Genomic DNA, 13,779 nt, shown 5'->3' with positions numbered 1-13,779 from the left:
TTGTTTCTCTAGAATAAATGCCCAAGAGTGCAGTGGCTGGGTTGTATAATAATTATATGTTGGCCGGGCATGATGGCTCACGCCTGTAATTCCAGCACTTTGGGAGGGCGAGGAGGGTGGATCACCTGAGGTCAGGAGTTTGAGACCAGCCTGGACAACATGGTGGAACCCTGTCTCTACTAAAAATACCAAAAAAATTATCTGTAATTACCTGTAATCCCAGCTACTCAGGAGGCTGAGGCAGGAGAATTGTTTGAACCCAGGAGTCAGAGGCTGCAGTGAGCCGAGGTGGCGCCATTGCACTCAAGCCTAGGCAACAGAGCGAGACTCCGTCTCAAAATAATAATAATAATTATTATTATATGTCTAGGTTTTTAAGAAACTGCTGAACTATTTTCCAGAGTGGCGGAACTATTTTATGTTTCCACAAACAAAGTATGAGAGATTTAGTTTCTTTGCCTGCTTGCCAGTATTTGGTATTGTCATTGTTTTAATTTTATTTGTTCAAATAGGTGTGCAGTGATATCTCATTTAGTCATCCAGGTTTTTTTTTTTTTTTTTTTTTTTTTTTGAGACAGAGTCTCACTCTGTTGCCCAGGCTGCAGTGCAGTGGCACGATCTCAGCTCACTGCAACCTCCGCCTCCTGGGTTCAAGCAATTCTCCTGCTCCAGCCTCCCGAGTAGCTGGGATTACAGGCATGCGCCACCACACCTGGCTAATTTTTTTGTATTTTAGTGGATACGGTGTTTCACCATATTGCCCAGGGTGGTCTCGAACTTTTTTTTTTTTTTTTGAGATGGAGTCTCGCTCTTGTTGCCCAGGCTGGAGTGCAGTGGCACGATCTCGGCTCACCGCAACCTCCACCTCCCAGGTTCAAGCGATTCTCCTGCCTCAGCCTCCAGAGTAGCTGGGATTACAGGCATGCATCACCACGCCTGGCTAATTTTTGTATTTTTACTAGAGACAGGGTTTCTCCGTGTTGGTCAGGCTGGTCTCAAACTCCTGATCTCAGGTGATCCACCCGTCTAGGCCTCCCACAGTGCTGGGATTACAGGCGTGAGCCACCGCACCCGGCCTTCGAACTCTTGAGCTCAGGCAATCTGCCTGCCTCAGCCTCCCAAAGTGCTAGGATTACAGGCGTGAGTCACCATGCCCGGCTGGTCATTGAGTTTTTAATTTGTAGAATACATGCCAAAAAGTTCTTTTGATTCCAGGAGATTGAATTCTCTCATCATTCACCTCTCTGTGGACAGACAAGCTAGACATCTATTTGTATTTAGTAGGTGATAATGACCCCTTGGCAAGTGTTACATCTAGTTACCATCCCGTGTGAGACACTCAAGTGAGTGGGGTATGGGGAGAAGCATGGAAGCAGGACCTTCCTAGGGAGAAGCAAATCACAGCTGTAAGGAGGGTAGAGACCAGAGGTTTTCCAGCCCATCCCCACCCTTCTGAGGTCATTGTCCTGTGTCTTCAGGCAGCAACTCTCAGATATTTGCTGTGTTCTTCATTCGTTACCTTCTAGGCTACGGTTGCCACAGTGTGGTATATGTTTAGGGGTTTTCTTCTGGCCTTGGAGACTTTCAGGAGCATCTGTGGTTTGCTGAGGAGTTAGGTTCACCTTGTTTTGAGCTGTGAAGTGTTGTCCACAAATATCTGGCTGGTTGTACAGGGTTGACTTGCAGTGAGAGGCAGTTATTACCTATGAGAGATGGTCAAGGTCATTTCACAGGGCCCAGAGCATCAGGGTTGGAAGCAGTTCCTTCTCCAGATTTCCTCCCAGACTCGGGCTTTGGCCGGAGTGAAGGTATTGGTATAGAGTCCACTGCTGGCCTGGCTACCACCGCTCCAGCTAAATGAAAAAGCACTTGGAACAGAAAGGAGTCTTTGATGGGGATGGCAACACATCCTCCAGGGTTTGAAGGAACAGTTGGGATATAAGCTAAGCCCATCACCTCTGCTGGCAGAGATCAGAGCACAGCACTTGTGACCCTGAAGGACAAGTCCTATTTAAACTTTTAGGATCACCGGGCATGGTGGCCCATGCCTGTAATCCCAGTGCTCTGGGAGGCCGAGGCGGGCAGATCACCTGAGGTCGGGAGTTTGAGACCAGCCTGAACAACATGGAGAGACCCTGTCTCTACTAAAAATACAAAGTTAGCCGGGCGTGGTGGCGCATGCCTGTAATCCCGACAACTCGGGAGGCTGAGGCAGGAGAATTGCTTGAACCCGGGAGGTGGAGGTGGCGGTGATCCGAGATCGCGCCATTGCACTCCAGCCTGGGCAACAAGAGCAAAACTCCGTCTCAAAAAAAAAAAAAAAAAAAAAAAGAGAGAGAGAGAGAGAAAAAAAAAAACCTTTTAGGATCAGTGATTCCATAACTTCAGGAAGGGCATAGTTCCTGAGCTCTGATTCTAGCTACTGCCAGAAGCTAGTAGCTCCACTCAAAGTGATAAATTCTTTTTTTTTTTTTGAGAGGGAATCTCGATCTGTCGCCCAGGCTGGAGTGCAGTGGCACGATCTTGGCTCACTGCAACCTCCGCCTCCTGGGTTCAAGCGATTCTTCTGCCTCAGCCTCCTGAATAGCTGGGATTACAGGCACACGCCATGACACCTGGCTAATTTTTAAATATTTTTTAGTAGAGATGGGGTTTCACCATGTTGGTCAGGCTGGTCTTGAACTCCTGACCTCGTGATCTGCCCTCCTCAGCCTCCCAAAGTGCTGGGATTACAGGCGTGAGCCACCGTGCCCAGTCCAAAGTGACAAATTCTCAAGATATAGCCATGGTGAGTTCACAAAGAGCTTTGAGAGTTCTTTATATATTATAGACACAAGTTCTTGATCAGATATTTGATTTGCAAATATTTTCTTCAGTCTGTGGCTTGTCTTCATTCTTTTTTTTTTTTGAGACAGAGTCTCACTCTATCGCCCAGACTGGAGTGCAGTGGCATGATCTCGGCTCACCGCAACCTCTGCTGCCTGGGTTCAAGCGATTCTCCTGTCTCAGCCTCCTGAGTAGCTGGGATTACAGGTGCCTGCCACAGCGCCTGACTAATTTTTGTATTTTTAGGAGAAACGGGGTTTCACCATCTTGGCCAGGCTGGTCTTGAACTCCTGACCTCGTGATCCACCCACCTTGGCCTCCCAAAGTGCTGGATTACAGGCGTGAGCCACCACGCCTGGCCGTCTTCATTCTCTTAAAAATGTTTTTTTTTGAAGAACAGAAGTTCTTTCTCTTTTCCTTTTTTTGATACAGGGTCTCACTCTGTCGTCCAGGCTGCAGTGCAGTGTCACAATCATAGCTTGCTGCAGCCTCCACCTCCCAGGCTCAAGTGATCCTCCCATCTCAGCCTTCCAAGTAGCTGGGACTACACGTGTGCCACCACCATGCCTAAACTTTTTTTTTTGAGACAGAGTCTCGCTCTGTTGCCCGAGGCGGGCAGATCACCTGAGGTCGGGAGTTTGAGACCAGCCTGAACAACATGGAGAGACCCTGTCTCTACTAAAAATAGAAAAAATTAGCTGGGTGTGGTGGCAGGCAGCTGTAATCCCAACTACTAGGGAGGCTGAGGCAGGAGAATCACTTGAATCCGGGAGGTGGAGCTTGCTGTGAGCTGAGATCGCGCCATTGCACTCCAGCCTGGGCAACAAGAGCGAAACTCCATTTCAAAAAAAGAAAACACTGTCCTTTGTCCACTAAATTGCCTTTGACTTTTGTCAAATATTAATTAATCATATATGTATGGATATATTTGTAGACTTTCTGTTTTGTTCTGTTAATCTATTTGTCTATCTTTTTTAAAACAAAACAAAACAAAACAGGGTCTTACCTTGTCATGCAGGCTGGAGTGCAATGGTGTGATCTTGGCTCACTGCAGCCTCAAACTCTTGGGCTCAAGTGATACTCCTGCCTCAGCCTCCCAAGTTCCCAGGTAGCTGGGACTACAGGTGCATGCCACCACACCCAGCTAACTTTTATTTTTTGTAGAGATGGAGTCTCACTAGTTGACCAGGCAGGTCTCAAATTCCTGGACTGAAACAATCCTCCCGCCTTAGCCTCCCAAAGTGCTGTGATTACAGGCATGAGCCACCACATGGCTTATTTCTCTTTTGGGTTTTTTTTTCTTTTTTTTTTTTTTTTTCAGTCTTACTCTGTCACCCAGGCTGGAGTGCAGTGGCGTGATCTCGGCACATTGCAACCTCTGCCTCCTGAATTTAAGTGATTCTCGTGCCTCAGCCTCCCAAGTAGTTGGGACTGCAGGGTGCCCACCACCACACCTGGCTAATTTTTTTTTTGGATTTTTAGTAGAGACGGGGTTTCACCATGTTGGCCAGGCTGGTCTTGAGTGAGCCGCCTGCCTCGGCCTTTGTCTAATTTGTGCCAATACCACACTATCTTGATTGTTGTAATTTTATTTATTTACTTATTTTAGAGACTGGGTGTCGCTATGTTGCCCAGACTGGTCTCAAACTCCTGGCCTCAAGTGATCTTCCCACTTCGACCTCCCAAAGTGCTGGGATTACAGGCATGAGCCACCGTGCCCAGCCAATTTCTGTAATTTTATTTTTTTTGAGACTGAGTCTCACTCTATCACCTAGGCTGGAGTGCAGTGGTGTGATCTTGGCTCACTGCAGCCTCTGCCTCCTGGGTTCCAGCGACTCTCCCACCTCAGCCTCCTGAGTAGCTGGGATTACAGGTGCTCGCCACCATGCCCAACTAATTTTTGCATTTTTATTTTTTTTTAATTTTTATTTTTTTTTGAGACAAGAGTCTCACTCTGTTGCCAGGCTGGAGTGCAGTGGCGTGATCTCAGCTCACTGCAGCCTTCACCTCCCAGGTTCAAGTGATGTTCCTGCCCCAGCCTCCCGAGTAGCTGGGACTACAGGTGTGCGCCACCACGCCCAGCTAATTTTTTGTATTTTTAGTAGAGACAGGGTTTCATCATGTTGGCCAGTATGGTCTCGATCTCTTGACCTCATGATCCGCCCGCCTTGGCCTCCCAAAATGCTGGGATTACAGGCCTGAGCCACCGTGCCTGGCCTAATTTTTGCATTTTTAGTACAGATGGTCTTTCGCCATGTTGGCCAAGCTGGTCTGTTTCTAACTCCTGACCTCAGGTGATCTGCCCACCTCGGCCTCTCAAAATGCCGTGATTACAGGCGTGAGCCACCATGCCCACCCAAATTTCTGTAATTTTTTTTTTTTTTTTTCCAGACAGAGTTTCACTCTTGTTGCCCAGGCTGGAGTGCAATGGCATGATCTCGGCTCAGTGCAATTTCTGCCTCCTGGATTCAAGCGATTCTCCTGCCTCAGCCTCCCAAGTAGCTGAGATTACAGGTGCCCACCACCATGCCCAGATAATTTTTTTTTTTTTTGAGACGAAGTCTCATTCTTGTCCCCCAGGCTGGAGTGCAATGGCGCGATCTCAGCTCACTGCAACCTCCGCCTCCTGGGTTCAAGTGATTCTCCTGCTTCAGTCTCCCGAGTAGCTGGGATTACAGGTGCCAACCACCATGCCCGGCTAATTTTTGTATTTTTAGTAGAGACGGGGTTTCACCATGTTGGCCAGGCTGGTCTTGAACTCCTGACCTCAGGTGATCCGCCCACCTCGGCCTCCTAAAGTGCTGGGATTTCAGGCGTGAGCCACCACACCTGGCTAATTTCTGTAATTTTATATTAAGTCTTGGTTATATAAGTCAAGTAGTTTAACTTTTCCAGCTTTATTATTTTCAACATTGTCTTGACTATTCTAGGTCCTTTGCATTACCACAAGAATTTTGGAACGAGCTTGTTAACTTGTATTAAAAAGCCTACTGGGATTTTGACTGGTATTGCATTGAATAGTTTATTTTGGAAGAATCATCATATTAACAATATTGAGTTTGGTATATCTCAGCTCAATATTGAGATGGTAAATCTCTATCTGGTAATCTCTCAGTAATGCTTTGTAATTTTCAGAGAACAGGTCAATTGCTTTTCAAATTCATTCCTAAGTATTTCATTTTTAAATGATATTGTAAGTGGCTATATATATATATATATATATATATATATATGGTTTTTTTTGTTTTTTTTTTTTTTGAGAGAGAGAGAAGGTCTCAGTCTTGTCCCCCAGGCAAGAGTGCAGTGGCATTATCATAGCTCACTGCAGCCTCAAACTCCTGGGCTCAAGCGATCCTCCTACCTCAGCCTCAGCTCAGGAGCTGGGACTACAGATGCCCGCCACCAAACCTGGCCAAATTAAAAAAAAAAAATTATGATTTTGCTGAGAGACAGAATTATAATTTTTTTCTTTTTCTTTTTCTTTTTGGTAGAGACAAGGGTCTCACTATGTTTCCCAGGCTGGGCTTGAACTCCCAGCCTCAAGCAATCCTCCAACAGCAGCCTCCCAAAGTACAGGATTATAGCCATGAGCCACCACATTTGGCTGTATTATGTTTTAAAATTTTCAATTTCCAGTGTTTCATTGACAGTATATAGAAATAATATTGATTTTTGTATTGATCTTACAACTTGCCACATTGCTAAATTACTTTTTTTTTTTTTGGCAGAGTCTCACTCTGTCGCCCAGGCTGGAGTGCAGTGGCGCGATCTTGGCTCACTGCAAACTCTGCCTCCTAGGTTCAAGCAATTCTCATGCCTTAGCCTCCCTAGTAGCTATTTGGTATTTTTTGTACAGACAGGATTTTGATGCTGGCCAGGCTGGTCTCGAACTCTTGACCTTAAGTGATCCACCAGCCTCTGCCTCTCAAAGTGCTGGGATTACAGGCAGCTGCCATCACGCCCAGATAATTTTTGTATTTTTAGTATAGACAGGGTTGCACCATGTTCACCAGGCTGGTCTTGAACTCCTGACCTCAGGTGATCTGCCCGCCTTGGCCTCCCAAAGTGGTGGGATTACAGGCATGAGCCACCGCGCCTGGCCTCAGACTTCTTTTAACTGCATGTTTGGATTACTGTACTAGGAGGGTCTTTTACATATATTTATCTTATTTTATTTTTCCCACGGGAAATAGGTGGTGTGGTGGGCAGCTTCTAGCTCCAGTGATTCTCCACCTCCTGGTATTGACATCCTTGTGTAGTCCCCTCCCACGCTGTAACCGAGTTGATTGGTGATGGTTCTAAAATGTAATGCATGAATAGGCCAGGCATGGTGGGTGGCTCACACCTGTAATCCCAGCACTTTGGGAGGCTGAGGTGGGAAGATCGCTTGAGGTCAGGAGTTCAAGACCAGCCCGGCCAACACCAACATGGCGAAACCCCATTTCTACTAAAAACACAGAAATGGTCTGGGTGTGGTGGTGTGCGCCTGTAATCCCAGCTACCCAGGAGGCTGAGGTGGGAGAAATGCTTGAACCCGGGAGGTGGAGGTTGCAGTGAACCTAGATGGCACCACTGCATTCCAGCCTGGGCGACAGAGGGAGACCCTGTCTCAAAGTAAATAAATAAATATGTAATGCATGAATAGGAAATTTGAGGGCCAGTAAGGCCAACAGATCAGGAGATGACCACTGGAGAGCTTGTTGCATTTCTCAAAAGGAAGGGGCATGCATTCCATGGTGGAGGAGGCTGTTCGTCAAGAGTCAGAGGGGAAAGAGGGGAAGACGGGAGCTGTGCAAGAACCTTTCTTTTTTTCTTTTTTTCTTTTTTTTTTTTGAGATGCAGTCTTGCACTGTCACCCAGGCTGGAGTGCAGTGGCGCGATCTTGGCTCACTGCAATCTCCGCCTCCCGGGTTCAAGCAATTCCCCTGCCTCAGCCTCCCAATTAGCTGGGACTACAGGTGTGAGCCACAACGCCCGGCTAAGTTTTTGTATTTTAGTAGAGACAAGGTTTCACCATGTTGGCCAGTATGGTCTCAGTCTCCTGACCTCGTGATCTGCCCACCTCAGCCTCCCAAAATGCTGGGATTACAGGCATGAGCTACTGCGCTTTGACCTGCAAGAGCCTTTCTTGTGGTTTCTGAGGGAAGGGGTGGGCAGGACAGGATAACAGTTTTAGGACTGGCTAGTTTCAGGATTGGTCAATTTCAGGCTCTGGGGCATAGGGGCTGTCCCTTTAGTCTGGTACCGCGCCCTGGGGTGATTAGGGTAGTGACCGGCAGCCTGAAGTGGGAAAGCATGATAAAGGAGATGGTGGGGGGATGCGCGCTCTGGACTGGTTGGTTTGCATTTGAAAAGCACACTCTCAGGTGAGTTGTTCTCTATCCCTAAGAACTGGAAGCTTGGGAGAGGTGGTCCCTCCAGTGGGGTCAGCAAGGCTCCAGATGTCAAAGCATCAGAATAAAGAAAATCAAAGACATGGTTAATACAGTGGCCAATAGAATATGAGAGAAGTGTTGATGTATCGCTTCCAAGACTAGGTTATATAGATACAGTGCTGATCAGTGTGCTCTCTCTCTTTCTCTGATCACTTGTTCCAGGGAAAGGCAGCTTCCATGTTGCCAGGAGCTGAGGCCTTTTGCCAACAGCTGTGTGAATGAGCTCTTTCTCATGTGGATCCTCTAACCCCAGTGATGAGGCTACGACCACATGTGTAAGTTATCTATTGCTGCGTACAAGTTAACTCAAAGCTTTCAAATGATTGCAATCTCTTAAGAGACCCTGGGCCAGACACGGTGGCCCATGCCTGTAATCCCAGCACTTTGGGAGGCCGAGGCAGGTGGATCACCTGAGGTCAAGAGTTCGAGACCAGGCTGGCCAATATTGTGAAACCCTGTCTCTACTAAAAATACAAAAAATTAGCTGGCATGGTGGCACACACCTGTAATCCCAGCTACTCGGGAGGCTGAGGCGGGAGAATCACTTGAACCTGGGAGGCAGAGGTTGCAGTGAGCCAAGTTTGCACCATTGCACTCCAGCCTGAGAAACAAGAGCGAGACTCTGTCTCAAAGAAAGCAAAACAAAACAAAAATAAGACCCTGAGCTGAAACCTCCCAGCTAAACTACTCCCAGGTTCTTGACTTACAGAAACCAGAGATATAATAAAAATTTGTTGGTTTAAGCTACTACACTTTGAGGTAACTTTTATGCAGCAATAGATAATACATGTGATACTAGCCTCATTTTATGGATGAAGGCAAAACTCAGAGGGCAAGATGACCAGGTCAAGGTCACGGAATAAACAAGTGACAGAAATGACTTGCCCTCAGAGAGGAGCCTTGCCCATGGTACATTCTCCACAAATATTTGTTGAATTGGCCCATCCTTTTTCTGCTATCATTAACTAAAAATTGAGGCACAATGGTGATTAGTTAAGATCAACATAGCCGGGCGCAGTGGCTCACGCCTGTAATTCCAAGCACTTTGGGATCCCAAGGTGGGCGGGTCACAAGGTCAGGAGATCGAGACCATCCTGGCCAGCATGGTGGAACCCCATCTCTACTAAAAATACAAAAATTAGCTGGGCATGGTGGTGCGTGCCTCTAGTCCCAGCTACTCAGGAGGCTGAGGCAGGAGAATCGCTTGAACCAGGGAGTCGGAGGTTGCAGTAAGTCGAGATCACGCCACTGTATTCCAGCCTGGAGACAGAGCGAGACTGTCTCAAAAAAAAAAAAAAAAAAAAAAACCCCAAAAAAACCAACGTGAATTAACATGGTAACAGCCTGTATGCCTGTTATTGGGCCAGGGACACTTGTTCTCCATTAGGTGCCTTGCTGACCCAGGGAAAGGCAAAGTCCTGTGTATGTGAACATCTGTCCTCTTTGTTGCCCCAAATCCAAATCTTCTTTCAGGGGAATCCCAGGACAGATAAGAAACAGGACCATTATCAGTCTGGGTCCAATCAGCAAAGAAAAAAAACACACAATAATTTGAATAGGGAGGAATTTTTTTTTTTTTTTTTTTTTTTTTTTTTTTTGAGACAGAGTCTCGCTCTTTCACCCAGGCTGGAGTGCAGTGGCGCTATCTTGGCTCATTGCAACCTCTGCCTCCTGGGTTCAAGTGATTCTCCTGCCTCAACCTCTCGAGTAGCTGGGACTACAGGTGCATGCCACCACGCCTGGCTAATTTTTGTATTTTTAATAGACACGGAGTTTCTTTCTTTCTTTCTTTTTTGAGAGGGAGTCTCGCTCTTTCGACCAGGCTGGAGTGCAGTGGCGTGATATCGGCTCATTGCAACCTCCTCCTCCCAGGTTCAAGCAATTCTCCCTGCCTCAGCCTCCCGAGTAGCTGGGATTACAGGCGCCCGCCACAACGCCTGGCTAATTTTTGTATTTTTTAGTAGAGATGGGGTTTCACCATGTTGTACAGGCTGGTCTTAAACTCCTGACCTCAGGTGATCTGCCCGCCTCGGCCTCCCAAAGTGGTGGGATTACAGGCGTGAGCCACCACACCCAGCTAGTTTTAACTTTCCAGTACAAAACAATTTCTGGTGACTAATGCAGTGAATGGATTTCAGTTCTGTATCTTTTTGAAACATTTTGAACTTGGATTTAAGTTTTGCAACAAGTCCAGTGTTATCACAGACCATTGCAGGGGCACCATCTGTGGTCACACTTACTAATTTTGACCAGTCAACATTAAACTTTTTGAAACTTTTTTTTCTTTTTCTTTTTTCAAGACAGAGTCTTGCTCTGTCGCCCAGTGCAGTGGCGTGATCTCGGCTCACTGCAAGCTCCGCCTCCTGGGTTCATGCCATTCTCCTGCCTCAGCCTCCCGAGTAGCTGAGACTATAGGTGCCCGCCACCACGCCTGGCTAATTTTTTTGTATTTTTTTTTTTAGTAGAGATGGGGTTTCACCGTGTTAGCCAGGATGGTCTTGATCTCCTGACCTTGAGATCCACCTGCCTCGGCCTCCCAAAATGCTGGGATTACCGGCATGAGCCACTGTGCCCAGCCGACTTTTTTCAACATACAAAAATAAGTCACTTTCAGTGGTTGGATCTGCCATAGGTACCATGTCTAAAAGTTCTTCAGTGATATCAAAATTCTCAGCAACACCATGGATAAGCATAATTAACTGACTTGTATTATTTACATATGTGCACTCATCAACTGCAATAGAAAATGTCACAAATGATCTCACTTTTTCTCACAACTTATCCTGTAAATTCTCAGCCATATCTTTTACTCTCTGAGCAACAGTATTTCTGGTTAGGCTTATGTCTGCAAATGCTTCTTTCTGTTCAGGACACATGATTTCCGCTGCACTCAATAGACAGTCTTTTATAAACTCACCATCTGTAAAAGGTTTTGAAGCACGGACAATTTTTTCACTTATTATGTAACTGCATTTCACAGCAGCATCACTTATTTTATTTGTATTCGATGATTAATGCTGTAGAAAGTTTAGTCCTTTTCTAAGTTCATTGAGTTTTTCATCACGCATCTTTTCTGTAAACCAGTCAAAATTCTCACCATGGTTTGTTTCATAATGGCATCTTAAGTTGTATTCTTTTGACACAGACAAAGTTTGGTTACATATTAAACACATAGGACTATACTTCCACAAAGAAATATGCTTGCTCCCACTTCTCTTGAAACACGCGGCGCTATCAATCCATCTTTCATTTTCCCACTTTTGATAGAGACATAGGAACAAAAAGAGAATTCACTTTTCTTTAAGAGAAACAACAGCGCAAGCCTGATGATAAATGGTGGCTGGCCCTGGAAGAGGGAGGTGTGGAGATGGTGGCAAACTGTAGAGCCTTCCAAAGGGACAGCCACCACTCAGCTAGGGCAGATTGCTGGTATGTGGGAACACAGGCCCAATGTCACCTGATCTCCCCCATTTTTTTTTTTTTTTTTTTGAGACGGAGTCTCTCTCTGTTGCCCAGGCTGCAGTTCAGTGGTGCGATCTCGGCTCATTGCAAGCTCTGCCTCCTGGGTTCACGCCATTCTCCTGCCTCAGCCTCCGGAGTAGCTGGGACTATAGGCGCCCGCCACCACGCCCGGCTAATTTTTTTTTTTTTTTTTGTATTTTTAGTAGAGACAGGGTTTCACCATGTTAGCCAGGATGGTCTCGATCTCCTGACCTCGTGATCCACCCACCTCGGCCTCCCAAAGTGCTGGGATTACAGGCGTGAGCCACCGCGTCCGGCCGATCTTCCCAATTTTTGAAGCAAAGCCAGACACTGAATTTTAACACAAAATCAGCTGACTTTTAGACATTGTGAACTAAAGAAAAAAGAAAAAAAAAAGTAACACACCGTGCAGGGCAAACCAAGTAAGTCTAAGTGTCGTGAATTGCCCCTGGACACCAGTTTGGGGCCCCTGTAGCCCCACTCACCTCCTAGCCTGCGGCCAACCACTTCCAGGGTCGTCAGGGCTTCCACCCCACACTGACCCAGGGTGGCTTCATTCTGTAAGGGAGAACCTGCCAGAAGCACGACCTTATCTTCAGAGATGAGGCCCTCCAGGGATGCTACATGGGCCTTCAAAGGAAAGGGAGAGTCAAGAGTGTTGTCTGGGGAAGCCACAGGAGGAAAGGCAAGTAGTGGCTGGGGTAAGGATGATCAGGGATACATCATTATCTTTACCTTGCTCTGGGCAACCGTCTCCAGGCCGGTCACTTCAAGAGTGTGCAGCTCCCGGGCGCGCATGTAGGCGACTTGAGGACAGAGGAGACTGAGGTCAGCAGCCCCACCTCCTAGCCACGCCCCTCGCCACGCCCGTCGGCGTCCGCGCATGTGCGGGCGCCGTCCTGGAAGCCCTGGGGCTCTCCGAGGGGGCGCTCTGGACGGTCCTCACTGTGCTCTAGTCGGTCCTCATCGTACTCTAGTCGGTCCCGCGGAGTTGGAGAGAGAGCGGGCTTCCTGCTAGACGGTGGGATGCGGTAGATGTTGAGAGCGGCTGCTCTCTGGACATCTGTGCTTAAACATAGACAGGGTTGGAGTGCCGAGCAATAGAGGTGGCGAGGGGTCGCCCACAGACTGTGCGGCGGTGCTCCAAGTGTGGCCAGGGTGTAGAGGTCGCAAACAGGGAAGGGGAGGTCCCAGGTAGGTGGCCCCAACTACAAGGAGCCAGCCGTTCGGTTCGGCTCATGCGGGGCATGTTGGGGCGGCCTAGGATTACATCCCGCTTTGTAGCCCATCTTCCGTTGCAACTCTCGGGGCTAGTCCAGCCCTGGCTGTCGTGTTGGAAAGAGAAATGCTAGAAGATTCTTAAGGCAGAATAGTTACATCATTTATTGTAGGAAAAAATCTAGGTCTGAAGCCCAAATCAGAATTTGCCCTTTCTGAGCCTAACTTTTCAATTATGTAATGCTGGGTAAAAATAATTATTGACTTGAAAGATTTCGAGAAATGTATGGACTGTCACATAACACAGTGATGAGTGTGTCTGCAGAAAGCCAAAACGGGAAAGCTGGGAAAACACTGTCCCAGAGACGCTCCCCACCACGCCCCCCAGGAGTCTTGCTCTGTTGCCCAGAGCAAGACTCTGGGCTGGAGTGTGGTGGTGTGATCTTGGCTCACTGCAACCTCCGCCTCCCAGGTTCCAGTGATTCTCCTGCCTCAGCCTCCCGAGACGCTGGGATTACAGGCTCACGCCACTATGCCTGGCTAATTTTTGTATTTTTAGTGGAGACAAGATTTTGCCATGTTAGCCAGGCTGGTCTCAAACTCCTGACCTCGTGATCCGCCCACCTCGGCCTCCCAAAGTGCTGGAATTACAGGCATGAACCACCGCACCCAGCCCCAGAGAGGCTTTTTAACCCAGCCTGGAGTGCAATGGCACAATATCAGCTCACTGCAACCTCCGCCTCCTGGGCTCAAGCGATCCTCTCACCTCAACCTCCCAAGTAGTTGGGACTATAGGCATGCGCCACCACTCCTGGCT

General features: G+C 47.6%; 1 non-coding gene across 7 annotated transcripts in view; it reads right to left on the bottom strand.

Annotated features, from left to right (window-relative positions):
* Positions 1-371: 371 nt before the first annotated feature.
* LOC100981043 (uncharacterized) overlaps positions 372-13,779 on the bottom strand; it is a 50,093-nt gene continuing 36,685 nt past the window's right edge. Inside the window, exons 1-3 of one of the 7 annotated variants that reach the window (XR_010113435.1) lie at positions 12,480-13,779; positions 12,230-12,374; positions 372-12,117 (exon numbers count right to left, since the gene is read on the bottom strand). The exon at positions 12,480-13,779 is cut by the window's right edge and continues 36,600 nt beyond it. This is a non-coding gene — a transcript (uncharacterized LOC100981043). The other 6 variants (XR_010113437.1, XR_010113439.1, XR_010113436.1 and 3 more) reach the window with 6 other exon arrangements.

The sequence above is a fragment of the Pan paniscus genome, chromosome 9 (assembly GCF_029289425.2).
Source record: "Pan paniscus chromosome 9, NHGRI_mPanPan1-v2.0_pri, whole genome shotgun sequence".
Classification (NCBI taxonomy): Eukaryota; Metazoa; Chordata; class Mammalia; order Primates; family Hominidae; genus Pan; species Pan paniscus.
The sequence above is the reverse complement of the archived record's forward strand: the minus strand, read 5'-3'. Positions and strand labels throughout refer to the sequence as shown.